We start from the raw sequence: 27923 nt of genomic DNA on the forward strand, positions 1-27923 counted from the left end.
AGCCTTCCAGTGCCAGAGTAAGAGCTGGAGCTGGAGCTGGAGTTGGAACTGAGTGCCCCAGCAAGTGAAATTCTGGGGAAGGAGGAGGAATCATCTGAGTTTGTGCTCCACACCCCTCAAGTTTCCCCTAGAGCCAGGTCTCCTTCCCCAGAAGGCACTTCATAGGAGGCTGAGGTAGAGGTCACGGAGGCAAGTGGTTCAGTTGAGCCCACTCCTCTTGTTTCTATGCCTCTGCCTGCTGAGGACAGGAAAATTGCAGCATCCATGCATGCACCTGCACCCCAGAAGCGAGCAGCTAGTGTGGTCTGGGATCATTTTAAGCTGGCAGATGATCCCACATACGCTACCTGCCTGCACTGCCAAGCCAAAACCAGCTGGGGCAAGGAAACAAAACACATGAACACCATGGGGATGTTGATGCATCTCTGCAGGCACCACCCCCTTGACCTTGCTCCTCCTCAGCCTGGTGCCAGTGGGAGTGTACCCAAAAGGAAGTCTCCCTCTTGCTCCAAAGCCCCTGTCTCCCCAAAGCAGAGGCAGGCCATCTTGGAACAGTGGGGGAAAGGCAAACAGAAAGTGGAACATGTTAAAAGGGTGAGTGAGGTCACCCAGAGCATTGGGGATATGCTTGCTGTGGATGGCCAGCCCTTTTCCTTAGTTGAGTGGCCAGGGTTCAGGCAGCTTATGGCGCTCGTGACCCCATCTTACCAAGTGCCTGCACACACCACCTTTAGCAGGATGGTGGTGCCCTCCCTGTATGAGGCACACAGGGAGTACTTGAGGGAGGAGCTGTGCAAGGCAGGTCCGCAGGTGGCCTTACACTTCACCTTGGACATCTGGAGCAGCTGGGGTGGATATCATACATCTCCCTCACAGGGCACTGGTCTGACCAGTCAGCCCATCAGTGGGTTCTCCTTCAAGCCAAGGTGATGGATGAATCCCACACAGCAACCGAGATCATGGGGGCCATGAACCGCTTGGTGCAGGGGTGGCTCACTGGGCAGGGTGAGCTCACCTGCAGGTTCATGGTCACCAACAATGGGGCCAATATGGTCAAGGCAGTCCATGATGCCAACCCTATTGGCATCTGCTGTGTGGCACACAAGTTCCACCTCATTGTCAGGGACATCTTGGAGGGAGACAGGGCTGCCGATGATGGTGCCAGCACCACCAGCAAGCTCATTTCAAAATACAGGAAGGTGGCAGGCTACTTCCACCAGAGCATCAAGGTGGGCAAGGTGCTGCAGGCCAAAAAAGCAGAGCAGAACATCCTGCAGCACAAAATCATGCAGGATGTGGAGAAAGAAATTCATGAACTCAATACAGACATTGGAATTCTGACACATTTCAACCTGCCAGACATCTGACTCCCCAGGTACCTCTCCACTTTTACCTGTGCTGCTCCATCCACCTTCCACCTCCCCTTCCCACTCCAGCCTGTACCTCACCTCCTGACACCTCCATTTCCATTTTCACTGACTGGCTTTCTTGCCTTCATTGCATGTCAGCCTGTGGCTTCTTTACTATTCCTTCCATCCAGGAACAGCAGGTAGACACACCACCTGCAGGTGCTTCCTCAGCCCGATGAAGGGTTTTTCAACCCAAAACCTTGCTAAGATATATTTCTCTAACTATTCAGTTGGTCTACTAAAAGATACCAGATTAGATTGATCCAAAGAACCTTGTCTGCCAGTGCCATGTCCTTAGACCAACACCCCTAGCACCTGTCCCTGGTCAGCTGACTGGAAGGACACAGGGCCCTGGGCACATCTGAGCTGGCAGGGAGAGTTCTCTGGATGCTGCTGGAGGAGAAGCTCCTGCAGGAAAGGTAAAAAAAATGCTCTGTGACAGTTTGGCTGCCTGAGATGCTGCTAGTGCTACTGTGCTGCTTATTAAACTATTACCTGTTGTTATTTAAAGTGGTGGATTGATCTGAGGCTGTAGGAGAGGAGGAGACCTCTTTGGGCACACTACCGTGTCACGTAGAGGCCCTAGCACCAGTGAGGGCACACCTTAACACACACAAAGTCACACATGTCATGCATTTTGCTTGGCAGCAGCTTGAGGTGCTATTTCCCAGAAACCCCTGCACCTATCTCCTTGAAACCTGACAGGCTACATGGCCTCATCAGGGGCTACCATGCCTACTGTATTCATCCCACTGTGCCTTAATACACACACGTGACACAAGTTTTGCTTGTCAGCAGCCTGAGGTGCAATTTCCAAGAACCCCCTACACCTATCATCTTGAAAACTTGCAGGCTTTGTGGCCTCAGCAGGAGCTACCAGGCCTGCTGTTTTCAACCCCCCCCCCCCCCCATGCCTTTGTACTTACAAGTGACATGAGTTTTGCTCTGAATAGTTTGAGGTGCAGTTTCTCAGAAACTCCTGTACCTGTCTCCTTGAAGCTTATTAGGCTTCATGCCCTCAGAAGGGGCTACCATCCCTGCTGTTTTCATCCAAATCTGCCAAAAATTGACAAAGTTATCAGCAATTTCATGCTTCCACATTAAAGCCTATGGGCAAAACATCAAAACAGCATCAAAACTGCATTGAAACAGGGAAACAGTTTCAACTAAATGAAATGGAACAGTGCTTTGAAACAAAATGAAATGTAAAACAAAACACTGTCCCATCGAAATGAATGTAGAAACAAAATGGCACTGTTTTGCACAGCCCTAATGTTCATTATGCGCTTTTTCTAATTTAGTAACACAAGTATGAGGGTACCTGTATACAAGCACAGAGTCTGCTCCAACGTGCTATAATTACAGCACATCAGAGTAGGCTCATAAATTCATAAATTCATAGACATTAGGGCTGGAAGGGACCTCGGAAGATCATCGAGTCCAGCCCCCTGCCCCAGGGGCAGGAAGTCAGCTGGGGTCATAGGATCCCAGCAAGATAAGCATCCAAATTTCTATTGAAGGCATTTAATGTAGGTGTTTAAACCACCTCTGATGGCAGGCTATTCCAGACCTTGGGGGCTCCGACAGTAAAGAAATTCTTTCTTATGTCCAGCCTGAAACGGTCTTCCAGTAGTTTATAATCATTCAACCTTGTCATCCCTTGGGGCACTCTGGTGAACAATCATTCCCCCAGATCCTGGTGAACACCCCTGATAAACTTCTACGTGGCCATCAGACTCTCTTAAGCTTCTCCACATCCTTTTTGAATTGTGGAGCCCAAAACTGGATGCAGTACTCCAGCTGCAGCCTCACCAAAGCCGAGTACAATGGGAGAATGACGTCCCCGGATTTGCTTGAGAAGCATCTATGGATGCAAGCCAGCATTTTGCTCCCTTTACTAGCCACAGCATCACATTGAAGGCTCATGTTCATTTTGTGGTCAATCATGACCCCCAAGTCCCTTTCATCTGTAGTGCTAGCCAACGTAGCACTGCCGAGCCTAAAAGGATCCTGCAAGTTTTTCGGCCCAAGTTGAAAAACCTTGCAATTTTCAGTGTTAAACACCATCAGGTTCTCATCTGCCCATTTCCTGAGCCTGTCAAGGTCATCCTGGATCATGCTCCTGTCCTCAGGTGTGGATGCTTTACCCGAGTTTGGTATCATTGGCAAACTTGGCCAGTCCGCTTCTTACTCCAATGTCCACATCATTAATGAAGATGTTGAATAATATAGATCCAAGGACAGAGCCTTGGGGGACCCCACTGGTCACAGGGCACCATGACAATTGACTTCTATCAACCACCACCCTCTGGGTCTGACCACGGAGCCAATTCCCCAGCCAGCAGATCGTGGTGGACCCAAGGCCTCAGTTGGCCAGTTTTCCCAAGAGGTGATTATGGGATACCAGATCAAAGGCTTTTTTGAAGTCAAGATGCACGATATCAATCTCCTCTCCTTTGTCCAAGTGATAGGTCACCTGGTTGTAAAAGGAAATAAGATCAGTCAAGCAAGACCTACCTGCAACAAACCCATGCTGGCTATCCCTCAGGATGTTGCTGTCAGCCAGTCTCTTAAGAATGGCCTCTTTAATAATCTTTTCTAAGACCTTGCCCAGGATAGAGATCAGGCTGGTGGGCCTGTAGTTTGCAGATCCACTTTCCTCCCTTTCTTGAAGATAGGCACCACATTGGCCTTCTTCCAATCATCAGGCACTTCACCAGACTGCCAGAATTTCTTGAAGATCTGTGCCAGGGGCTGGGCTATGATGCTAGCCAGCTCCTTGAGTACCCTGGGGTGTAGATTGTCAGGGCCGGCTCTCAAGGTGTTCCTTCACAAGATCAGCATTGATGGAGGGCAGGGAATCTCCCTCACTCGGACATCCCTCACACGGGCATTCCATGGGACTGATGAAAGACTGACGCAAAGTACCCATTTAATAGGTTGGCTTTTTCCTGGCTGTTGGTTGTCAGTTGTCCCATCTGGTTTAGCAGGGGTTCAATGTTGCCCTTGCTTTTCCTCTGGCTCCCCACATATCTAAAAAAGGACTTTTTATTGTCCTTGATACTTGTAGCTAGTTGGAGTTCCATTACAGCCTTGGTTTTCCTGGTTTGCTCCCTGCAGGACCGGACCAGTGCGGAATATTCCTCCTTGGAGGTGAATCCCATCCTCCATCCTTTGTAGGCCTTTCTTTTAGCCACAGGAGGTCTGCTAGTTTCCTGGAGAGCCAAGGGGGGCGTTGTGCCCTTTTGCTGCCTTTCCTCCGAGATGAAATAGCCTGAGCTTGTGCATCGAGGATCACTCCCTTGAGGAGCAACCACTCTTCCTGAACTCCCCTCCCCTTGGGGTCCTGGTCCCTTAGGGCCTCACTGACAAGCCTCCTGAACTTCTCAAAGTCAGCTTTCCTAAAGTCAAGGACTTCCGTATTGCTGACTGACTTGCCAGCTTTACGGCAGATGGTGAAGGTAATCAGCTTGTGGTCACTGTCACCCAGCTTCCCATCGATCATTAGGTTGCTGATTAGGTCATCCCTGGTTGCCAGTACCAGGTCAAGCAGCACTTTACCTCTCGTTGGCCCATAGACTTCTTGAGTCAGGTAGAGGTCATCCATGCACAAAAGGAAGCTTTGCGACCACTTGGATTTAGCCTAGCACTCTTCACATGAGATGTCAGGATAGTTGAAGTCTCCCATGACAACCATGGGCCAAGAGCGTGCAGCCTCAGCCAATTTCCTGGTGAACTCCTGGTCAAGCTCTTGACTTTGGGTGGGAGGTCTGTAGTAGACTTCCACCATTGTGTCCCCCGTGCTGTGTTCCCCATGGATTTTAACCCAGAGGGTCTCCAGTCATCCACCCTGGTCACCAATATCAGCTTGCAGGGACGCATAGCTCTCCTTGACATAGAGAACTACACTTCCACCCCTTTTGTCTACTCAATCTCTCCTGTAGAGGGTATAGCCATCTATACCCGTGGTCCAGTCATGGGTGGAGTCCCACCAGGTCTCCATTATCCCTATGACATTGTAATTATTTGTGTTAAGCAGGAGGACAAGTTCCTTGTCAAATGAGCTTTAGTTCAAGGAACCTCACCACCATTTTAAGCATGGGGACACTGATCCATGAGACGCTGTGACAGAGCCTGTCTAATTAAAATGCCAACCCCTCACCCCTAGAGCCCATGTAAAAGTGTCCTGAGGTACTAAACTCAAGCACATTAGTCTGTGCTAATGCACAGTAGTGCAAGCACACACTTTATAGGTGATGTTTAATGTGCAGTAGCCTATTCTACTACTCATTAGCTTACTAGGTTTTTTTTTTACATGACACTTTAATGCACAGTAGAATAGGCTACTGTTCATTAAGGCGACATACAGACATGCCGATGGACATGTCCACTGAGGTGCTTGCCATGGATGATTTCTCTGGCTGGCCACTGGAAGGTGAAATGGCCACTAGTTTTTTGTATTTTAGATAAATTGTGGCCTCATGATAAGCTCCAGGACAGTGCTACAATCCAGTCTTACTTAAAACTATTTTGAAAGCTTACGTGAGACTTATCTGATGCATAGGCCTTAGGCTGACCTTAGCAGAGGGGTTGATTTCACAGTTGGTATGGCCCTGTAAGTGGAATAGGACCTTCATCCACCACAGACAGGCAACCACCATGGCTGTGGAATGCAACTGCCATTATAACTGCTGACATATCTTGGGTCTGATAATTTATGACTCAGTCAAATCAGCCATGCCACTACAATACACCAAGAACTGAAAATGTCACAGTGTCATTCACTAGCTCACAAAGGCAAAACATGGAGGATGCAACTGGGTTTAAAGGGACACCAAGGCCAAATGTATGCTATCTGTACAGAGGTGAATTTCATCCCACACCATTAAATATAATGCAGAAGATTTTTTAGTAATCTTAATCCCAATACAAATCAGTCCTTGACTTTGTTTTGACAAATCTCTACTGTTTTAAAACTAAGACCAAATTAACAATTCCTTCCCCCCCCTCCATCATCTTTCTTGTAACTATTCTTTTCTGAATGTTTTTCTTGTTTGTGAAATGATGGAGCAGTTCGGAACTTGATGGTCTCTTCTTTCATTTTTTCTTTATGGCTCCAGTTCTAACTCAGATCTGGAGCCTTCCCTTTAGTTAAGCCTCCCCCTTTTTATCAAATAATATTAGCTTGCATTCTACTTATATTACATATGACCTTAGAGACTCCCTGTAGCTTTTAACCTGTCACATAGATTAAGACTTCATTACATTTCATGTTTCCAACAATACTGTCTTGTTATCTACAGCTAACGATTGTTGGAGAAGGCTAATCAGTATTGTTACAATAGGAAAGTGCAAGAATCTTTCATCATACAACTACCCTATGCTGTTGCCGATTAGAACAGTTTCATAATTTGCTAATGGTCCAGTTTCATTCACTGTCATGTTGCATATGCTGCATATGGATGAAGCAATTTTCACTTGTGCATTGGATTTTCTTTCACCTGTTGATAGCATCACCTGTGCTATTGCACTCTTTTTCTTTATTTATACATGCTCATAACTCAAATATGGATATTTGATATTTGGTAAAGTTTAATGAACATTTTCCCCCAATCTCTCATTTTCATGTACTGTTAAATGCTGCAATAGCCACCACTCCAAAGTAATGGCCTTATTATTCTTTATTATCATTGTTCAGTAGTGTTTAGAGGCCTCTTATAAAACTGGGGGTCTGCTGTGTTAGGTATTATGCACATGTAGTAAAAAAAAATCCCTAAAGATCTTCATCCAAGACAGAAAAAATGCCATGCCACCCCCTTTTAATAGATGTAAAAACTAAGACAGGAAATATTAAAAGAATTGCTCAAGGTGATATGGGGAATTTGTGTCAGAGTTTTTACTTTATAGTTTGGTACCTTAATCACAGGGTCATATTTTGTACTCTACTCTTCATGCAAAATTTCTAGCCCAGTTTTGCAGATGCAGAAAGTCCCCTATCTCTCTATCTCTCTATCTTATCTCTCATTTCTTCCTAATTAACTGAGATACAAAAACACAGGATAATTTATTAAATGTGTAATGATTTTTTATTTGTCCCACATCTCCTCATGTGTTTTAATAGACATATATTCATCATACTTCTATGAAATACCCACAGTCTACAGTTGGGCTGAGTTACTTGCCTATTGTGTCTGTGGTATAACAGGACCTGAACCCAGGTCTCCCACAGCAAGGCCTATAATCCCTAACTTCTGCATAACCCCTTCTCTCCTAATAGTTTAGAAAGTGTCCATACCTTCTAAGTGTATGATACGTATCAGAACATTATCAGGTCTTCATGTCCATGTGAGTACTATCTATCAACATTTTATATAATTTCTTTACTTATTTAGTTTTTTTCCCTTCTAATAATTATTAAATCAGCGTGACATTTCTTACTGTTAAAGAATCAGGGAAAATATCACAACCTCTCTTCCTTTGGGCTAATATATGTTTATTTACATGGGCATCGAAAGTACGTAAAATAAATGCCAGATTTCTATTAGGGCAGCAGTACAAACTCACTTACTTGTGGTTCCCCAATAGACTCAGTCTACTTACCTGCATTCTGCTACTTGTATCCAAGCCTGATCTTGTTCTCCCATTGGCTGCAGCCTCACTGCCCTGATGTCAATAAGAATGGTGGGCTTCTAGCACCTTGCAGGTAAAGCCCTACTATTGCACTGCTCCAATATCCACACAAAGGATTTCCCAGTGTCACATCTTCTATAAACTCCGCCATGCTTTTCCTGTGTCTGTACAGCATCTCAGTTCATTAGGAAGACATGAGATAGCAAAAGGCATGATACTGTATGTTTTGCAACTCTGAAACCAAGGAGATTCTCCTTCCTGTACCATGCATGGGGCCTTTAACTTTAACCCAGCAGTGCCTTTTGTCTGATGGGGAGAGACTATTTATGAGGAGTCATACAAAATAAACACAAAGAGTTCACCATAAAATATGACAACCACTTTAAATAATGTTGACTTAATTAAACTTTAAACTTTATTTATATATTTTATGGCTGTAGTGTGAGCTCTTCTCGGATGTTTACTTCAGTGAAAAATCCATCATGTGAGGACCTTGAAAGGAATTAATCCCCTTACCCCTGGCACAGAACTCAGCTCCAACAATTCAGATCTAAATATTTAGTGATGGATGATACATGTTTATAGAACAGAGGGCAGCATGACATTTAAATGGGATCCGGGGTTGCTATAGTGAACGCACATTGTTGAAAAGAAACTGGAAGCTGAAGCCATGCCAGCTATCGGAAGCTGATAAGTCAGTCCCCTTTTTTGCCTTTTTTTTTTCCCTCCATCTATTTCTTCTGGGGTTTTGAAGGCTTCTTCAGAAAGGGTTACAAACAATTTTCAGAAGGAGAGGTTCTGCTGACTCTTGTACATTTGGTAGTGCATCCCATGGTTAAACTAATAGCCTCGTTGGGTGTCAGCCAAAGGTTACAGGCCTCTCAAAATATTCTTGGAAAAAAAAAAGTTTATCACTGAACTGAAGTTTCTCATTAGTAACCCTGTGTTGTCTAATCTGTGAAATTACATGATTAACTCTTTTGCAGAGACAGCTTCGGCCAGAGTTTGCAATCCCACAGGAAGTTATTAAAAGTATCACCAAGATAATTTCCCTGCTTTGTACTTGGCCCTTGGGGTAAAGGAAATACATCATTAGATGAGTACTTTATAATAAAGCTATAGATCACTGACAATTATTAAACGGCTGTCAAGGACGATTATTATTTTAAAAGTTGAGGACTGTGCAATTTGAAAAACAAATAAAAAACCTTGAAAGAAATTCTTACTTCCTTTGTTTTTGTATAGAAATTAGAAACATGCCTTCCCCCCATTCTCTTTGAAGTGTGCATTTGAATATAAACTTTCCCTATACACAGATATTTTACCTTAAACATTTCTTTTTGTAGCTTTAAAATGCTCTTAAGACAAGGAGTTTTTCATTATTAAAATAAAATTCCTCTCGGACTCCATCCATCTTTCATCTGTAGCTAGGAAGGTGACTTAGCAAGTGAGACATGAACCAATAGATGATGTATAGCTTCTAGTCACTGAGACAGAAGTGGCTTTCTTTTAACCTGCATTGAACTCCTAGCTTTGGTCAAGACTGCACTCAGGGACCCACGCTAGATGAAAACAGACGTAGCGCATATTTTAATACAAGTGCATTGCAAATGTTTTCCATGATTCATTTAATCAGTTTTTGGCCTCTCAAGGAGTACCTCCCAGCCCTATGTTTTTTGTTGATAATGTTGGGTTTTTTATTTTTTCCTGCCTTGCATCTTTAACAGCAGTTTCAAGTGTTCCCATTTTCTTTCTCCAAACAGTTACTGCATCTTATTCTTTTATTTTGTCTTTTAATAATTGTGAGTAGATTTAGTGGTCACAAAAGTAAGAGACTAACAGCACTTGCATAAGCTAAGACTAGTCTTCTCACTCAAACCTGCAGCAGTACTATCTTGACTGTGAACTGTTGCAAATAAGAAATAAGTGTGCAGTAGACAAATGCTCATTACAGGTACACCAGGTATGGCTGAATCAGTTTTAAGACCCAGCCCTCAATCCAAACCATGCTTGGAAATGCTTGATTACCTCCTATTTACAGTTTTGCATTTTTGGTGCTTCCTAGGATCAGCGAGAACCAGAAGTGGAAGTGTCAAATTATTCTTATATAATAAAAGACTTAGTCCGTCTGTCTGTCTGACCACAACATTCTTGGAGCACTCTGATTGGTAGTGAAATAACCAATCAGAGTGTGGAACGCTGCTATGATAGCAGGGATGGAGAGGACAGAGTGGGGGGATGGAGGGGATGGAGCCTGCTCCACCCCACCCTCAGAGCCCTGCTCCTTGGAGGTGGCAAAGCAGCACCATGATGCAGGGTATGGAGCAGGGAACCAAGCCAGCGGCACTGACTTCACTCTCCCGCTCCATCCCCACCATCATGGTGGCACTCCACCACCTCTGAGGAGCGGGGCCGGGGGTGGGGGAGAAGAGGCCATAGCACTGAAAGCAGCAGCGGTGCAGGGTTCTGGTAGAGGGGGATGGAGGGGACGGCAGGACACGCTTCCTCCTGCGCCCCCTCTCCTGGAAGGCAGTGGCAGTGCGGGGTGATGGGTGGTGGCGCTCCATCCCCTCCTGTCTCCCCCCCGCTTGTCATTCTTGATGGACAATTCCCTAGTCATAAGATATTATTTTAGCTTTCCAGAAAATGTAATACTGATACTAGAAAACATGTGAGAGATCTTTCAATTAAACTGAATTTAGAATTCTGAATAGACACCAACACTGGGGGCTTCATTTCTAAATTAAGTTGTAAGACTCTGAACTAAATTAAATAAAAGGTGATAGGATCCATTCTCAGCTGTGTAACTCTGATCAAGTCAAGTAGCTTACCCTTCTAAGTCTAAATTTTGCTTTCAGTGTAATGGGGGTAGTAAAACCTTGCTGATTTTATAATACACTTTGAGGTTGTAGGTGCTATAGTGTGTAAACTCAATATATTTTTAATTTGCCAAGAACTAGAAATGTGGAGCTACAGTTTTGGTTGCTATAATTTACTTTCTGCAGCCTTTTTATGATTAAACCGCATATCCTCTTTCAGTGTTAAGGACAAAAAGTTCTCAAATTGCTCGTTTTTATTGTTAGAAAAATAAAATCAAAGAAACTGGGATGAGCAGGATCTGGATTCATCTTTAATTCATTGCAAAAGGGAGAAATTAAAAGGGGGTAAAAGAAAGAGTATTTTGTTATACCACATGTTATACCATATGGAATGCAAGCAAAAAATGACTGCCTCCAGGGCTAGGGACAGAAGTTACAGTTTCAAGATGGCTGTACAGTATGCAGTACAGTAAAAACTGTTAACCAGCACTTTATTAGCCGGAAAACTCTATTGATGCGGTAAGAGTGAAACCGGAAGTACCACTTCTGGGGGACTTCCCATTTCGCCACTGCGAGCTGAGTTTTTCTTTGCCACTTTTTCAGCCCATGGCCCAGGACAAAGCAGCCTATGCAGGAAAAAGCAGCCTGATCAGGGCCCCCCTCCCTGTCCCCTGCATACTGATGCCGGGGAGTGCACCAGATGGTGCACATTTGATTAACCGGAATATTTGATTAACTGACATCCCCCATTCCTGGGAGATGCTGGATAACAGAGCTTTTACTGTATCAGACTTACCTGATTTGAGTCAAACTGGTTTATGAAACTTCTGCCCTAGACCCCTTGCTGGTTCAAGTTAAATCACAGTCCCTTAGCATCCCAGCATGCATTCTAGCCCTGGTCTGGGCTGGGCTGGGCTGTGCTGTCTGCTCCAGCAGAGAAAGGTTGGGGGAAGGGGGAGGCAGGGACTGGGATCTGAGGCTGTGGGGGGAAGTTAAGCCTCCCTTCCCTCAAATACAGAGATGTCTTGCCCTACTAAACTTACTACTGGCTGCAACTGTGGACTACAAATCCAGAGGCACCTGGAAGCAGGAACAGGAGGTGACGAGCAACCCTGCAGAGTCCTGCTGCTGTGATTCTGAACTGCAAATCCCAGAGACCTCAAGTGCAGCAGGATGAAGAAGTGAACACGCAGCCTATTTTGACTATATGACAGACAGCCATGCTGTAGTGCCCCCCTGGCTTCTGACCTGAGATGCTACATGCATGTGGCTTCAAAAAGTAAATGTCTGTTCACTCATAAGTCAGTTTAATTTCTGCATTTTAGACTAACCTGCAAAGACTAAATTGATTCATCCTCAGGCTTTTTGACTGTCTGTAATTAGGCCAAAGTTGACTACTTAAAATGCTTTGATGACCATTTTCCCTGAAACAAAGGCTAAGGTGGGCAAAAAGCCAACAAGCAGGGGAGGCCAAGGCAGGTGTGATCAGTAAGTTGTTTGTCATCCTTCTGCTTCTGCATCCTTTATCATTACAAGGCCATCAAAATCCCTTAACTCATGATCTATGTGGCTAGCTCATTTCCTAAAGCATAAGAGGGGAGGACTTGGTCCAAATAGGAACAGAGTGCTTCTGAAGCACACCCTGTTCCACAACAAGGGGTACTCATTAGCTACAACTTTCTGTCATGGGCATCTTAGAGAAGATTATTTTGTAGCATGTTTCAAGTTTCTCCAAAAAAAAACCCCAAAGTAAAAACAGGAAGCTGCTTCTTTCCAGATAATATTTTTCAGGCTATAAGAGGTACAGATAATACCTAGAAGTATTCATAATGTTTAAATAAATGAAATCAAAACCTTTAACCTTTTTGAGGTTTCTCTGTGATAGACGTAATGTGGAATTCTAGAAACCAGAGCCCAAACCCTTCCAGAGGATTATCCATGTCACTCAGTAACATACCCTTCACCTTGTTCTTCTCCTCCTGGCTTTATGTATCTCTGTCTTTTGGCTGCCCGGGGACAGCTGCAAAAGGGGTGCAGGACAAATGCTTCATGTGTGGTGGTTAAAGCACTGTTCAGAGAAATTGAAAAGCACCAGTTCAAGCCCTTCTGTGTGAAGGGGAACTGAAATCCAGGCCCTGCTTCCTATAAAAATGACCTAATTGATCAGTTCTTGGTGTTAAAAAATGGCAGTTTTCTCCTCTGCTAGTTGTGGCTTTTTTTAATGTAAAGCTGTTACATTTCTATGGAAGAACCACTGCTCTCCTGGTACAAGCTAGCAGCTCAATTTCTCCTGGAGTAAACATGCTCCCTCTGGAAGAAAGATCTTCCAGATTGGCACCTGGAAAATCCCCCATGCAAGATAGTTTCTCTCGCTAGAGCAAATGCCTGTATGCACCACTGCTCTCTCTACTCCCTTCAGTCTGTGCGGGCTGGGGGCGATCCAGGCCCTTTTGTGCACGCGGGCCATGGCCAGCAGCCCAGGCACACGGGGTCGGAGAAGACCGGAGGCGAGCTAGAATTAGTCACGGATGCATAGTGGTTGATTTAAAGATTGTTTACTTACACCAAAGGTGGTCGTGGTGTAGGCTGGACAGTTTTCCAGCTACAGCTCCACTTATATCCTCGTTAGAGGACTACGACAAATTCGTTCTTTCCCGCGGAGTTGTTGAAGCTCCGTGGGTTCGGTAGTTTCTCGTGCAGGAAGGGATACGTCTAGGAATCTATCGGCGACGGGGAGAGGCTAGAGGCTGTTCAGGCCTCTATTGCCTTTTATGAAATGCGTTGGGTTCGTAAGGATCTGCAGCACTTAGAGATCTTCACGCAAGGCGAAGGTTTTCTTTCTCTCTCTCACTCCGACCTGGGCGGAAACCACCCAAGCTCTTTATACGGCTAGCAAGCCAATCGCTAGCCATCACGCGTGCATATTTTAGAACTGGCCAATAACGTGGCTCGAATTCTCATACAAATGGTGGGAACTCCTTGCACCGAGCATTTCTTAGATGCAAAAGAAATGCACCATGCAAAGAAAGCTTCAAATTGGCAGGAAATTCTCCGTTGCACCGGGGTTCTCTTCTGCAGCAGAAAACTCCACCATGCAAAGAAGCTGCAATTTATTGGGAAAAATAATTTAGCAGTGCCGAAGCGCACACAAACAAAAAATCACAACTTTGGGTTGTGACATCCCCCCTTGCTGAGGGCATAGCTAAATTATGCTATATACTTATCCAGAGCTTTGTCGTAAGTCGTCAAATGAACAGATAAGCAAACAAACAAATAAACAAACGTAAAATTTGCTGTTCTGGGATTGAGTTACATAATAATCAAGAAACAATAATCAACACAAACACATAATCTGATTCATAACAAAACTGCATGATCAGGGCTTCAGTGGGCGTCATGGCGAAGTCGTACGTCAGGCCCTCACTTCTTTCAGTGATGTCATCCCTCTTAGGGCTCCTCTTCGCCACACACTCTGAATCTCAGATCTGTAAACAAAACTCTCAAAAAATAGGTTAACACATCTTTAACAGATTTACAAAATTTTCATGGCTTATATTCTCAATTGGACGAAATCGTTGAGGATCCATCATCTGGCTCCTCTAAATAACGGAAACCTAACTCATAGGCCAATTGCCGTTGACCTGAGTCCCCTAAAATCTGAAGCTGCCGCTTGTTGAGTCCAGAACGCTGTAGGAGAAATCCAAACATGTATCGCTCCTCTAGGGTTCTCGGTGGCAGTGGTGGAAGATCGGATTCACGACGTCTGGTGCCTTGAAGTCCGGTCGGGTGTCGACAGTCCCGATCAAGAGATAATCTTGGCTCCATCAGGATATGCAGTCGTGACAACTGACAAAGAAGATTACTCACAGGTTGGTTCACCATTGGGCTGAGCAGAATTCGGAGGACGACGATGTTTTTTCGCCCATAAATCTCAAGGCAACTGTCTAAGCTGTGAACGGTTACTGGAACGGTCCCAGGATCTCGTAGATGACGGTGAGGCCATGGTCTTTTTCGCTGGAGTGATGTCAGTCCCAGCGCACATGGTCTAGGGTTCCAGGCACAGTACGAAACTCCAATAATTGCTAGCATGAGATGCTCTGCGCTGGTATATTCTGGCCGTCCTTCATGCCATACATGGGCTTTTTGACTAATCAGTCCTGCAACAAGTGCTGGCAGTGGAATAGGCCAGTGAACATTGACTGCTATCATGTCGATGTCAGTGGCATGTCCTCTACTCCACGAAGCTTGTCTAACTAGGAAGCTTGCTTCTTCCTGGTTCAGCAGGTCGGATCCAAGTTCCATGACCAAACGTCCTAACCATACAGCTAGAGTCTCTTCAGGCTGGATTCTTGATGCTCTACATAAATCTTGCAACTCAGCTCTGATGCGAGCATAGTAGGCAGTAGCAATTTGATCAGTCGTTGTTGTAGGGAAAGCTGCTCTTTCAGGAGTCGATGTTGTTATAGGCTGAACTGCTGCAGCGGGAGTTACTGCTGCTGTTGCTGCTTCAGGCAGGAGGGCCAGATGCACTCCTCCGCTTGACTCTCTCCTTCGTCGGCAGGAAGGCGTGGTCGGTAGAGGCGTCGCTGCATCGCTAGGCGGGGTTGCTGGAGATGACGCTGCGTCGATGGGCGGAGTCACTGACCGAACTCTCGCGGGTTCCTCCGAAGCTCCACCCTTCTTTTCCGGTTCTTCCACGCGGTCTCCCTCTTGCTCGGCGCCATCTTGGGCTGGCATTTCAGGCTTCTTTCTCTCAGCCGTTTCTTTGACTGCTTGAAAAACCATCTGCAGCTGGGCTTTTAAACTTAAATTCTTGTGCATTAAATTAGTAATCGTACAAAAAGTTGCACTTAATTCTCCCCCCTTGTCGTACCATGGGGCCACCCTCTCATCTGCGGCGCGTTCCTCCGTCTCCAGATCTTCGCGGAGCTCGGATGGAAGCTCGCGACCCCTTAATCTAGCCACCATGAGGGGAGGGAACCAGCCGATTGGCACCGGTTCTTCACTCTCCCGAGCATATTGTAGGCATCAGGCACACTCCCGGGTGAAGGTCGGGTTCGCTTTGCCCGCCGGGTTGACTCCGGCGAGAGACACAATATCGAGGGGCCTGAACAGGACCCGCTCGTCTCTCATTATACACCTGAACGCCGCGGGGAGCAAATACACTTCCCTCTCTCTCGGGGCTCCGTCCTCGGAGACTCCCTCTTCTCCCTTTAGCGACAGGCGTCCGCTTACAAATCTCTCACCCGTTCCGCCCGCCTGGTGGTAAGCGATATGCACTTCAAATTCTTCAAAGCTTTTCACTTGGCATTGGTTATCGTGCCAAGGGCAGTTCTTAACCAATTCTAGCTCTAACGTGTCCTCTCCTGATCCCATCCTCATCGCCATGTGCGGGCCAGGGGCGATCCGGGCCCTTTTGTGCACGCGGGCCATGGCCAGGAACCCGGGCACGTGGGGTCGGAGAAGACCGGAGGCGAGCTAGAATTAGTCACGGATGCATAGTGGTTGATTTAAAGATTGTTTACTTACACCAAAGGTGGTCGTGGTGTAGGCTGGACAGTTTTCCAGGTACAGCTCCACTTAAATCCTCGTTAGAGGACTACGACAAATTCGTTCTTTCCCGCGGAGTTGTTGAAGCTCCGTGGGTTCGGTAGTTTCTCATGCAGGAAGGGATACATCTAGGGATCTATTGGCGACGGGGAGAGGCTAGAGGCTGTTCAGGCCTCTATTGCCTTTTATGAAATGCGTTGGGTCCGTAAGGATCCGCAGCGCTTAGAGATCTTCACGCAAGGCGAAGGTTTTCTTTCTCTCTCTCACTCTGACCTGGGCAGAAACCACCCAAGCTCTTTATACGGCTAGCAAGCCAATCGCTAGCCGTCACGTGTGCATATTTTAGAACTGGCCAATAATGTGGCTCAAATTCTCATACAAATGGTGGGAACTCCTTGCACCGAGCATTTCTTAGATGCAAAAGAAATGCACCATGCAAAGAAAGCTTCAAATTGGCAGGAAATTCTCCGTTGCACCGGGGTTCTCTTCTGCAGCAGAAAACTCCACCGTGCAAAGAAGCTGCAATTTATTGGGAAAAATAATTTAGCAGTGCCGAAGCGCACACAAACAAAAAATCACAACTTTGGGTTGTGACACAGTCTAGGAGGGGAGGGATGGAGCATCAGAACTATGCTCCCTGCACTCCCCCAGAACACGACCCTGGTCTGGGGAACCTCAGGGAGCATTGTCCTGCCATGCCAGGAATAGTAAGAGTGGAGTAGGCACCAATCTCCATGTCTTCCCCAGACTGGGATAACTCTGGCTGGGGGAAGGTATGGAGAACAGAGAGAGGAGCGGGGAAGGCTGAACGCCATTACAGCGCCCTCTCTGGGAAAGACTTCCAGTGACAGAAATTTCTCAGAGATGTCCACCACTAAAAAGAACACCTGTTCATACCCTTACTTGCAAAGTATAGATCCCCAGACAGTGCACAGCCTACTGAGCATGCCCATTATGAAGGCATACATTTACTTATCCAGACTGCCTTGGTAATATAAGGTAATAGAATTGCAAACAGTGTGCATGTGCCCAAAAGGCCACTTGAACTGCTGGAAAATCAACATTTGGGTGCACAAAAAGTTACATAATTTTGCCCTACACTTCTCAGCAGAAAAGCACTAGGAAAACACACAAAATTCATATGCATTGGATTACCACTATGCTCTAATATTCCAGTGAAGTCAACAGTCAGCTTCATATTGATATCAGGGGACTTTATATCACACCCTGAGAATGTAGGTCTCTGAGTTCTTAAAAGGTAGCTTATACCACTCAATATAAACTCCAGATTATATCCCGAAAATCAGTATATCGTCAAAAATTTTAAATTTCCGCTTTTGAGGATGGGTAAAACAAGTGTAATCTTCTCTCCGTAGTTTCTAATCCCCCATGGGTATAGTGTGAGACAGACTCCACAGACGGTGTTGACCATGCAGTGATTAACACAATTAGCAGATCATGCAGTTATATGTGAGAGAACAAATCAGGAAAGAAACTGCTTAACCCTGTAAGGACAGATTCTACCATCCTTATGGAGAATGACTAGCAACTTGTTTCACCAATTTTGCCTACAGTATGTGGTGGATGTAAGAGGCCTGTAAGTGTTATCATTTTGGCTAGGTACAAACATTCAAAAAGCCCAAAGTGGAATCAATCTGAGTTATGCATTTTTTTGTAAGCGGCATAGTTTAGATCAGTAGCGAATAGAACACACATTTGCTCTTTGGTGGGCGGTTGGGGGCATGGGGGAGGCAAATCTTAGATGGGTCTGCCATTTTTAAACAAGTCTGTATGTGCCAGATTTCTGTTCTGTTATGGCATAGACCAGTTTTGTGTACTGAACTTCTGTTGTAACAGGTATAGATAGGTTTCCGATCGCTAGTATTGGTAAAAGTGTAATGTCTATACCAGGCCTTTGTTTTTGGTGTATTGCACTTTGACTTTTTTTGAAGGCTCCATGGAGCAGCTGACATTTTTTTTTCATTTCAGAAACATCCTGTCGCATGCGAGATGCAAACACTGTGCTCTCTTCCTTGTTGTTCAGTCTGGCTTTCCTATGTTTACTTTTCAAATTGAATGTGACTGGTGACTCTTTGAAGCACAACAGCTTAGCCTATTCAAAGATAGGCTTAGTTAAACCATAAGTCAACTTCCCATTTTGGGAGAAGTCTTATAATGCAGTAACAAAAGTGCAGGACTCTATCAAATTTAAAATGATCTTGTTGGTCCTCATTCCTCCCTCTGAGAGAGACTCTGCTGACCCTGGCTTTCCTTGTTCCTGAATCTGATGTAGAACTTTTATCAGCCAACGAAGGGTCATGCTTTGTCTGCACACAAGGCATTAGCAAAAAAAAGTGTTGAAATCTCAGTGTTGTTTCTACTAGGAAAGGAGGGGGAAGGCTCCCCTCTGACAGGGATGGATATTTAAAAGGGTATCTCCTCTATCTGTCATTGAGTGGCTGTTTTACATCCTCTGAGGTCAGCAGGAATGTGACTGAGCTGTACTAGCAGAGAAACTCATGTCTTTTAATACTGCCACTTCAGGTGGAGTTACATCTGGAAATTCTGGAACCACATTAACAACTCCATTCTCTACAGTCCTCAGCACCCTTGGCAACTCCCGAACTGGAGCTGAGGGTAGTCAGCATCTCCCAGGAGGGACTAAATACCGTCCAAGATCATGACTGAGTCAGGCACTGAAGCCTAAAGGTAATGCAGGAGAAGGAAGGTTCAAAGAAATAAGTTAGAGAATGCATTCAAAATAAAACCCTTCACTTCACACACTTGTTAGCTTTTGGGACTGGCCATTTTTTAAGTGAAAACTGAGTTTAATTCTGCACTTCAATGCCAAATCAGAAACCAGAACCCTGCAATACATTTTCACAGCTTGTTTTCATATTTGTAATTCTTATTACACTTCAATACATTATTCATAATGTCATGTTTTAGTTGGTAGAACACCAGACTCACATATGATTAGTGATAGCTGATTAAATTAACTTTTTTAAAAGTTCAGGGGCCTTGTGTTCTATAAAAATTAATTTCTAAAATCAGTGCCTTTGATGTTTTCCCAGGACAAATATTTTACTCACAATTAAGCACTCAGGACAAAGTGGTTAAAGACAATCCTTGATAGCATGACTTTAAAAAAAATAAAGATTATTCTCAATGGTTGCTACTGAATTTCTAGTTTACAATAATTTTATAAATTCATTTTCTTTGGGTCAAATCATCATCATCTTCCTTATAGAAAATGTCCCTTCCTCATGAGAGTAAAGCAACCATTGTTTCACTTACTTTCTGTATTTTCTAACTCTCAAAAGTTCCATGTAAATAAGTCTGTCTCCTAATTTAGCTGTCTTAGTTAACGGACTCTTTAATTTGAGATTCTATACTACTGTTCATATTGTTTAAAACTTTCCAGAGGAAATATTTATATAACTTCCTTGACTTTCTCAGAGATAAAAAGGTATAAGAAGGTGTGTGTGTGTCTATACATATATAGAGAGATAGAGATAGCTATGTATGTATGTATGTATGTATGGATGTATGCTTTTTGTATCCATATGTGCTCTGTTACTTAAACTCCTAACCTACAGTTTCCCATCATTCCTAAACCTTCTCTTCCCTAAAACAAAATCTTTTGTATTGTATTATTAAAACAATATGCCCTGAAAACCACGACCTCTATGCTAATTAGGAAGATCTTTCCATTTTAAGCAGCATAATGCTAGGATTATGCTAACCGGGAGAAGCATCTGTTCGTAGCCAAGGCTTTTCCTCGTGACCTTGATTTGAATCAGAAAAAAGGCTGAGAGCTATTAGGGCCATTGGCACCATCTTAGCTCCTGTTCCTTCACTAACTAATAGTGCTGCAGCAGACTGTTTTATATTTGAAAGAATGCATCTTTTCTTGTCTAGTGGGAAGTTATTTTCCCACTTCACATGAATGGCCACATGGATATTGTCAGATTCCTACAAAACATAGCAGTGAAATGAATTCTGCCCAACCTATTGCCTGAGGAGATGATACTTAGCTGAGACAAAATAGTTTTAACTCTATAAACAGAGTTTGACCTGCTCATCTTAGCCAGCTTGTCTAAACATATCAGTTCAGCAGGGAAGTGATATAGGTTTCAATAAGGAAGGGGCACACTACACATGTCTGCAGAAGATCCTGACTTCCTGCCCACCACCCCCCACCCCAAATGAGCGAATTACAAGCATCTGCTGTGACTCCTCTTTTCAGGTCACCCAGTGTATAATGGGAGGAGAGGAAGGGAGAATTCACTCCAAAATGTCTCTGGATCAGTAGGCACCAACTGACTAATGGCAGGGAGGGGGAAATAACCTCAGGGTACTTGGCTTTCAGCAGACTAGGAGGGAAATGGTCACAGAAGAGGGAAGGGGGAGTACCTGTTGCCAAATGGCTATGATTACAGCAGTGGCAAACTTCCAGGAAAACAGAGCCTTGGTGCAGTTTTATCAGGATCGTTTTTAAATTGCTATTAAGAAGTATTTTTCAACAATCTCATTTTTATTAGCCGTTTGTGCCCATTATAGTTTTCTAGTTGCTAGTTTGTTATAGCTGTAACATAAATAAGGTTCTAAAAATGTCTCATTTGAGAAATTGCAGGGCTGGGCACGCCATTTAGACACAGATAAAAACAGACGTAAAGGGTTTTCTTTGTAATGGGTCTATTTTATATTTAATAGAACTGTCATATAAACCTATACTAGCATTTAAAATGCAGTTTCTAGGCTATAAAATAAACACCATTTCTAATATTGCTGTTGGCTTTCACCTATAGGACACAGTTCATTAAAAGCTCTATATTACATCTATGTGGGATTGTCATGTGATTTACTACTGCTAAACAACCCTAGGCAGTGAATGTCTTTTCTCCCTACCTTAAAAAGTAGCTGTTAAAAAGCAATGGTTCAAGTATATTAATAATACACTAATGGTCGCATCTTGGGAGGGTTGGTAAAGTCGGAGCAGAGGTTCTGGCCTGTACAACCACTGTTGCAGAAGCTTTGCTAAGCAACCTTTGGGCAAACTGTGTCTGAGAAGCGCGTGTGCTTTTCAATTCAACTCACTTCACTGAGACCTTATCAACAAGACAAGCATTGCCAACGTGCGGACAAGAAACAGGCCTCTCAAGTCTCTGTGGGAGGTAGGTATGGTCTGCCCATGCAGGGCTAAACCTTAGGTTTAGGGTTTGACTGTGTGTATTTGTTGGCAAGTGTCTACTTCTGATTGACACTGCAATGCCACTCAATTTTGCTTCGCATCAGCTGCACATCTCCTCTGTGCCCTTTTATAATAGATAATGTTATTGCTCTCCCTTGTCACTATTGCCACACTTAATGGAACCAGGATGAGCAGTGCCTTGCTATGGAAAGCACCTGGGATGGTCAAAAAGGAATTGAATACTTGTTTCGAAAATGCCTTTTTTGTCCAAAATGTTTCCATGGGTCTCCTGGTGGCAAAAGTCTCCCAGTAGGAATCACCCACAACCCCAGCTTTGCAAGGGACCAGACCAGGCTGACATTGTTTGCAACGGCTGCTGAGCTAGGAAGTGTTTTGAATCAGTGCTTTTCCCTGGTGGCATTGAATAGCATGTGAACACTAAATCCAAGATGCCTGTGGATTGGAAACCCTTTAGAAGCTCTAAAAGAAGGCAGTTATTGTATTGCTGCCTTCTGCTTCAACAGTGACTTCTGGGTGAGATGGGGATTCAGACAAAGAGGTCCAGCAGGCAGATGGATGGGAATGAGAAGCCTAATGAATGAAGGCCATATAGTGAAAGAAGCATTGTCTATAGGGTGATTGCCTCGTGTTGTGTGATTAGGAAGGTGTGTAGTGAACAGGACAGAAGATTGCAGGAAAGAAGGAAAGGTCTAGTGGTTTCTATGCTAACATGCTGCCCTAGAGCACTGTATTCTGTCCCTTTCTCTGACACAGAGTTTCTTGACCTGAAACCCTTCTGTCCAATTTGCAAAAGTCCTGAGCAGTCACAGATGCAACTGGAATTGGACAGAGGTTCATTTTGCACCTACAAAGTGCTGTATAATGGGAAACACTCTGAGAAATGAAGAAATAGGTCACTTAATGTGGGACCATTAATGGAAACTATTCACCTTAATCTCTCTGTGCCTCCCCAGCTGTAAAACAAGGGTAAGATCCCCACTGTCATCTCACAGGGGTATTGTGAAAATCAATTCATTAATTTCTGTTCATCTTATAGTGAGAAGCACCCTAGAAAATTAATAATTTTGTCTTTGGTACAGGTAGGGTAACCATACTTTCTTGTTTACCCTGAACTGTCCTTGGTTTTGGAGGCTGGTCCTAGCTGGCTGGTGAGAATTAAAATGAGCATCCTGGAAATACAGGGACATTGAGGTGCAGCCCAGCAGGGAGGCAGAGCAGCACAGAGTGGTATAGCATGACAGGTAGGCACTGCTGCTTCCCAGTGCCCACCTGCCTGGCGCACCATGCCACCCTGCCCTCCCACCTACCCAAACCTCTTCCTGCAGCAGTGCCACTACTTGAGGAGGGAAGAAGGAGGAGAGGAGATTGTCCTAGATTTCTCATTCTCCCATATGGTCACCCTAAGTACAGGGTATTAATACACCAAACAACAAGAATAAAACAAAATACTAAATAGCTACTTCTTAAGTCAGCAACATGCAGCAGGTGAATTTCTATCAGGTAAGTGTCCTTTGGAAATTAAAGTGTGTGGTCTTGTCAGTGAAGTCTATGCCATGTACACAAAGGAGCAAACTGAGGGTTTGCCAACAGAATCAATTCTAGCTTTTGAGTATTTGACTTTGCTACCATAGTAATGTTCTTTTTGCATATTTTTCCCATGAATTTTAACAATTGCATTACAATCATTCTCAAAAGTCACAGTCAGGATCAGGACATTATTGTGCTAGGTTCAATACATACATGTATAGTGGAACCTTCACCTAAAGACTATAAGGTCAAAATATGGGTACCTAAAGTTAGGCACCTGGCTATATTTGTACTAGGTCTCCTTATTCAGAGGTTTCATTCCTAACATCCTGAGCACCCAAAACACTGAGTGACTTTAACAGGAGCTGCAAGCACTCAGAACCTCTAAAAATCAGGTGATTGATTTAGGGGTCCCATTCAGCAAAATAATTAGACCTGTGACTAACTTGTGGCATGGCCATAAGTCACGTTGAAGTTGTTGAACCCCTAATGTAACTTAGAGCTGCCTGGCAGCAGCAGTGAGTGGTGTTGAGGCCAGGAGCGCTCGCAAAATCAGGGAGCTGTAATGACTTCCTTATGACCCCTCTCTAAACTGAGCTGAGTGGATCTTTGGCATGAGAGAGAGTCTGGCCTATAATGTATAAATAAATAGCAAACGAACAAGTCAAAGTTAAGGTTGAGATGAATGGAGCAGTTCACACAACACAGTGATAGTTTTACACTGTCTCCAGTCTATGGAAGATAACTGGTCACATTTTGTTCATGTTCTTAAAGTTGTCTTCAGCATCATAAGGGCAGGAAACATTTTTAAAAGGAAAAGTCTTATTCAAAACAACTTAAAATGATAATATTCCCTTATACAAATAGTTATGAATCAATTAAGAAAGACAATGCATATATTTATAAAATAGCCTACATTTTGAACTTTGTAAAAACCAGAAGTTAGTCAATTTTATTATGCCAAAAATCAGCAATGTATTTGTTTGAGGGAGTGAAACAAGGTTTGTGAAAGGCCTTTTTAAAAAATGATTACAAATCATAAAATAATTTAAAAATGAACTCACAAATTCTCATAAAATGTATTCTATACTCAGAACTTATGTCCTCAGACTATGGATGAGCATGATAGGATAGATAAGTCACGAATGGTTAAATGAGATTTGTGAGTGCTATGTTAACTTTACCTGGGGAGGAGGTACATCCAGGATGAACACCCAGAACACTACGCAGTCAGCTGATGACCTCCATAGAGGACGATCTGGGATCCCTGTCTATAGCAGGACCTTGGAAAAAGTTTAAAATTCCAAGGAGGGAGCCTGTAGGTTAGTGTTCTGCAGAAGAAGTCAGAGATAAGGGGACTGAGTCAGCTTTCTAGCAAATCACTCAGATGTTGCACCATCCAGGGAGCACTCTGGAATGAGAAGGATACTTCATAGATTTCATAGACATTTGGGCTGGAAGGGACCTTGGGAGATCATTAAGTACAGCCCCCTGCCCCAAGGGCAGGAAGTCAGCTGGGGTCAAAGGATCCCAGCAAGATAAGCGTCCAAACACTTCTTAAAGGAGTCCAGAGTAGGTGCTTGCACCACCTCGGAAGGGAACCTATTCCAGGCCTTGGGGGCTCAGACAGTAAAGAAGTTTTTCCTTATGTCCAGCCTAAAATGGTCTTGCAGAAATTTGTGACCATTGGTCCTTGTCATCCTTTGGGGCGCTCTGGTGAACAGACATTCCCCCAGATCCTGATGCACTCCCCTGATGTACTTTTAGGCTGCCACCAGGTCACCCCTGAGTCTACTCTTTTCCAGGCTGAAGAGTCCCATGGCGCTCAGCCTCTCTTCAGAAGGCCTATTCTCCTGCCCTCTGATCATGCACATGGCTCTCCTATGGACTCTCTCAAGCTGCTCCACATCCTTCCTGAATTGTGGAGCCCAGAATTGGATGCAGTACTCCAGGTGCGGCTTCACCAAGGCTGAGTACAGTGGGAGGATGACATCCTGAGTTTTACTTGAGAAGCATCTATAGATACAAGCCAGAATTTGGTTTCCTTTACCAGGTGCGACATCACATTGGTGACTCATGTTCATCTTGTGGTCAGTCATGACCCCCAAGTCTCTTTTGGCCTTGGTGCTAGCAAACATAGCACTGCTGAGCCTATAAGCATGCTGCAGGGATTTTTTTTTGCCAAGGTGGAGTACTTTACATTTGTTGGTATTGAAAGTCATCAGGTTTGTATCTGTCATCAGGTTTGTATTGGCCCACTTTTTCAGTCTGTCCAAGTCAGCCTGGATCACCAGCCTATCGTCCAGTGTGATCACTCTACCCCAAAGTTTGGTGTCATCGGCAAACCTGGCCATTCATCCCCTTGGGGGACACCACTGGTCACGAAGTGCCATGACGATTCGTTTCCATCAACCACCACTCTGAGTTCAGCCTCAGAGCCAATTCTCCAGCCATCGGACTATGATGTAGCTGAGACCACAGTTGGCCAATTTTTCCAAGAGCAGATTGTGGGACACCAGGTCAAAGGCTTTTTTAAAATCCAGATATATAATGTCAATCTCTTTTCCCTTGTCCAGGTGATATGTCACCTGGTCATAGAAGAAGATGAGATTGGTCAGGCAAGACTTACCCACAACAAACCCACGCTGCCTGTCCCTCAGGCTGTCCCTCAGGATAGCACATGTGGTAGGGAATTTGGACATCTCAGCCTCTGAATGCAGGGCAAGGTATGCTGTTCTGGGGTTTAAAAAGAAAGTATAAAAATTCAGGGTAGGGTGTGAGGAGAGGGGAACAGAGGGAGTTATGTCTTTTGGCAACAACCCTACAACAGCGCACAGACACCTAGAGTATCAGATGGCAAACAACCAGCCCAAGTTCTCCTCCTCCCACTTCTGGAGAGCCTGCAAAAGCAGTAGGAGATGCAATTTTCTACAGACAAAAGTAGAGACTGTGGGTTGTCCACCTTGGTCCAGAGAGGTCACCTCAGGATGTCTGGTCCCTGTTTGAGTACCACTAGACCCTAAGACTGATCTAGAGGCATTTGCGTATGCCTTCAAAAGGGTGTCCAGTGAGAGGTGAGAGATGCCATTTTGTCTGCATAGCACCCTGCCTGATGGTAGGGGCTCAAACTACTTGTCATACTGTAAGGAACAATAATCTACCTCATATTGGTGATAAAGGTAGCCATTCAAGATCAATTAGTGTTGACCCCTGAGGTATACCAATTCTGCTTTTGAAGTTAATTGTTTCTAAAGGGACCATAACCCTAGTTAGTGGCACAATCGTTATGATATTTGCCACCTGGTGGTTGGACATGAAAAGTTATGGATCAGGTAACCTTAGGAGGAGTGTCCCAACAAGGATGACAGGAGAATAGGATACCCTGGCTGGAGGAACTGCAGGGAGAATATTTGGAAGGAGCTCAATACTATGATTCCCTGAAGAACTAGTAGCCTATTGAACACTCCCCTGAGAAAAGCCAAGAAAACGATATCATTTGTTTCTAGAATAGCAAGCCAAGACACCTTTATAAGGGGATGTCACTTGATAGAGTATGAATATGTAAGTTGTTATCCCAATAAATGTTATGGTTAAAGTTCCTTCCTGGATAGATTCATAGATTCATAGATGTTAGGGTTGGAAGGGACCTCAATAGATCATCGAGTCCAACCCCCTGCATAGGCAGGAAAGAGTGCTGGGTTCAGATGACCCCAGCTAGATGCTTATCTAACCTCCTCTTGAAGACCCCCAGGGTAGGGGAGAGCACCACCTCCCTTGGGAGCCCGTTCCAGACCTTGGCCACTCTAACTGTGAAGAAGTTCTTCCTAATGTCCAATCTAAATCTGCTCTCTGCTAGCTTGTGGCCATTATGGATAAGGCAAGAAAGTCACAAAGCCTAGGGACAAACATTAAACATAAACTGGTTTAAGTGAAACTCATTTAAACCTGTAACAGAACATAAGTTCAGTGCACATAAATCAGTTTCAAAATGGCTGAAACTAGTTTAAGATAAACCTGATTGAATGTAGCATCAGACTTAACTGATTTGGGTCAAACTAGTTTATGCAATGTCTGTCCCAGATCCCTTCCTGGTTTAAGTTAAACCAGAGTCCCCAGCATACCAGATGCTTTGCAACCCTGGGCTGGGCTGTCTGCTCCAGAGAACAGGGCTGGCCCTACCCCTCTGCTCCCTAGCCAGAGCTCCGGTGGAGACTGCAGGCACAGCAGGGTCTGCCTGACTCCCCCTGCCCCCTCCTTTCGCTGCTTGCTGCTTATGCAGAGATCCCCCCCCCATATTTCCTTCATACCTCCCACAGCACAGAGCCCGGCCCCATGGACTCTAGGCATGTGGTAAGCTAGCTAATGCTGAGAGATATCTCTGTGTGTGGGTATCTCCAATTTCACTGGGACAGGCAGACAGAACAGGGTCCACTTACGGCTTTTTGGAGCTAATCAACAGGTCAGCTGGTAATGTCCCTCTGTTCCTTCCTGGGAAAAATCTGTTTAAGAAGAGCTTGAACTAATGAGAGATGCTTTTGTTTTCTTGATGGGCTGCTAAATGCTGTGTTATCAGCTCCCTGTTAGCTCCCTCATCTGTCAGGTTTGCAGACAGCATGAAGAAGCAGGGAGAGGGAGATTGAAAAGCTCAGTATCATCAAGAGATGTATGCACTGCACACACACCCTTTGCCTCAGAGTGCTAGCTGGGGGCTGGCAATACTCCCACCCCTTGAGCAGTAAGCGGGAAAAAGCCTGGGACTGTTTAAACCCTTCC

General features: G+C 44.6%; 1 long non-coding RNA gene across 1 annotated transcript in view; it reads right to left on the reverse strand.

Moving 5' to 3' along the window:
- The window catches only part of LOC109281171 (uncharacterized), a 174188-nt gene extending 165892 nt beyond the window's left edge, over window positions 1-8296 (reverse strand). The window contains exon 1 of the long non-coding RNA XR_009455002.1: window positions 8010-8296. This is a non-coding gene — a long non-coding RNA (uncharacterized LOC109281171). The remainder of the gene's footprint in view (window positions 1-8009) is intronic.
- Window positions 8297-27923: the final 19627 nt, after the last annotated feature.

The sequence above is a fragment of the Alligator mississippiensis genome, chromosome 1 (assembly GCF_030867095.1).
Source record: "Alligator mississippiensis isolate rAllMis1 chromosome 1, rAllMis1, whole genome shotgun sequence".
Lineage (NCBI taxonomy): Eukaryota > Metazoa > Chordata > Crocodylia > Alligatoridae > Alligator > Alligator mississippiensis.